Source organism: Schistocerca gregaria, unplaced genomic scaffold, assembly GCF_023897955.1.
Source record: "Schistocerca gregaria isolate iqSchGreg1 unplaced genomic scaffold, iqSchGreg1.2 ptg000616l, whole genome shotgun sequence".
In the NCBI taxonomy this organism is placed as follows: Eukaryota; Metazoa; Arthropoda; class Insecta; order Orthoptera; family Acrididae; genus Schistocerca; species Schistocerca gregaria.
Genome location: NW_026062004.1, coordinates 72,501 through 75,000, shown reverse-complemented (window position 1 = coordinate 75,000; position 2,500 = coordinate 72,501). Strand labels below are relative to the sequence as shown.

At 55.8% G+C, this 2,500-nt stretch overlaps 1 non-coding gene across 1 annotated transcript in view; it reads right to left on the bottom strand.

The window, feature by feature from the left end:
* LOC126317037 (small subunit ribosomal RNA) overlaps positions 1-309 on the bottom strand; it is a 1,893-nt gene extending 1,584 nt beyond the window's left edge. The window contains exon 1 of the ribosomal RNA XR_007556376.1: positions 1-309. This exon is cut by the window's left edge and continues 1,584 nt beyond it. This is a non-coding gene — a ribosomal RNA (small subunit ribosomal RNA).
* Between the last annotated feature and the right edge of the window lie 2,191 nt (positions 310-2,500).

Genomic DNA, 2,500 nt, shown 5'->3' with positions numbered 1-2,500 from the left:
GCGTCGCCGGTACGAGGACCGTGCGATCAGCCCAAAGTTATTCAGAGTCACCAAGGCAAACGGACCAGACGAGCCAATCCGATTGGTTTTGATCTAATAAAAGCGTCCCTTCCATCTCTGGTCGGGACTCTGTTTGCATGTATTAGCTCTAGAATTACCACAGTTATCCAAGTAACGTGGGTACGATCTAAGGAACCATAACTGATTTAATGAGCCATTCGCGGTTTCACCTTAATGCGGCTTGTACTGAGACATGCATGGCTTAATCTTTGAGACAAGCATATGACTACTGGCAGGATCAACCAGGGAGCTGCGTCAACGAGAGCTGAGCAGCCGGCCGCCCGGGAGTGTGTCCCGAGGGCCCGCGCGAACACGCAAGCGTCCGCTCAATTATTCTGCAAACAGGAGGAGGCTGAGCTCCCCTGCACGATACACCTCGAAACCCTCTCAGGTCCCGGCGGCGCGCAGCGCCGTCCTAAGTACTTGGTCGGGTTCGAGAGAGGCGCAATCGCCCGGAGATAGGCGAGTAGACGCTTTCAGTGCGAACACCCGTGCTCCCAACTGAGCTTGCCGCTGCCGACAGAGGCCCGGGAGCGTGCTGTCGTGGCATTGCCGGCGGGAAACAACACGCGCCACCTACGGTGACCGGCAGCTCCAACGCCAGCGCCACAGAAGGGCAAAGCCCCACTTGGGTGCAGAAGCGAACTCTCCCAGCACAGCGCACGCGCCAACACGTCCGCAGAGCTGCGATACAAACCACCTGCGAGAACCGCTGGGGGCGACCGAGCAGCAGACGGCGTCGCGACGCCGAGTGCCGGGCGGCGGCGCATCCTCAACGCACACAGTCCGCAATCGGACCAGCACACTGCAGATGTCCACCGCGCTTCGCACCGGGCTCGACAGAACCCACTTTGGCCGCCTGGCGCCGCGCGCAGGGTGCGCCGGCGCATAGCTGGGACGCCAGCCGGGCCCGTCGGCCGGCGCTCCTGCCACTGGGCGCCCCCCACCAGCCGGCTGTAGTGCGTGCGCTCACGCAGCGCGCGGCCAGCACGCCGGGCGGCCCCCCCTCACCGGCCGGGGACTGTCCCGCCAAGCCACAGCCTCGTATCGCTTCATACCCACATGGCCAACTCAGGTTCGGGGGCATGGCGGGTACCGCCGAAACAACCGGTTCACAGATGTACCGATCGTCGCTATCACCGATGCACCTGCAGCGCGAACAACCGCTCAACAACTGATTTCCAGTTCATTTGCGGATCTTTGGCAGCAAACGTATACGTCAATCTACATTTGCGAAATCTACGATTCTGGCATGCCTGCATGTTATGTGTCACGACACGCTACATCAGCCCACATACACACTGCGGCATGTACACGAGAGAACACGTGGAAGATGGTCCGCGCACGTGTGCAATGTCCCTTGCGCGGTCGACTGTCAACCGGCCTCTGTAGCATGTCGCAGATGTGGAACGCGGTCCACCGTGCTATCATGTTGTGTGGGGCAATACGATTAAATAGGAAAACCCTCGTCGCTACATCAACAGACGGCTCACGCTGATTCCCGGCAGAGGGAGGAGGGGGGGGGGGGGGGGCCAACATGCAATACTTTCGTCCGTACCTACTTACCACATGTCTGTACGGCGTACAACAGTGCAATCTCGCTGTAATGGGGAGACGAGACAAGTAGCATCGTGCACAACATATGGCCCTTATGATTCGCCATTGTAGGGCGCAGCCGGTGTACGGTCAAGCATGTGCCACATTATGTCACTCAGTACGTAACGACGGATGATCAGTGTGGGTTACGCGTACATCAGCGGACAGTCCACACAGGCCGTACCACAACGTACACTGACTGCATCGACAACCGAATGCAACTGAACAGCTGCAAGGCTCATTTCACAAACAAACGCCTGACCGACCAGCTTGGAAGGGCAGGAGGGGAGGGCGATATTCGTTCTGTAGCGGTACACCCTTCCAGTGGTTAGCGGGACTGTGTAGAAAGTACGCAACACTCGAAAGACCTTTATGTGAGGGTACGCACCATGGCATCAAGAAATACACATGACACCAGAGGATCCAAGCAGTGAACTATGTTCAGAGGGTTGCTGTTAGGCAAAGCTACATTCCTGTGACGTTACATGTGACAGTTAAGGTGCAGTGTAAGTTAGGTTAAGGTGCAGTGTAAGTTAGGTTAAGGTGCAGTGTAAGTTAGGTTAAGGTGCAGTGTAAGTTAGGTTAAGGTGCAGTGTAAGTTAGGTTAAGGTGCAGTGTAAGTTAGGTTAAGGTGCAGTGTAAGTTAGGTTAAGGTGCAGTGTAAGTTAGGTTAAGGTGCAGTGTAAGTTAGGTTAAGGTGCAGTGTAACTTAGGTTAAGGTGCAGTGTAACTTAGGTTAAGGTGCAGTGTAACTTAGGTTAAGGTGCAGTGTAACTTAGGTTAAGGTGCAGTGTAACTTAGGTTAAGGTGCAGTGTAACTTAGGTTAAGGTGCAGTGTAACTTA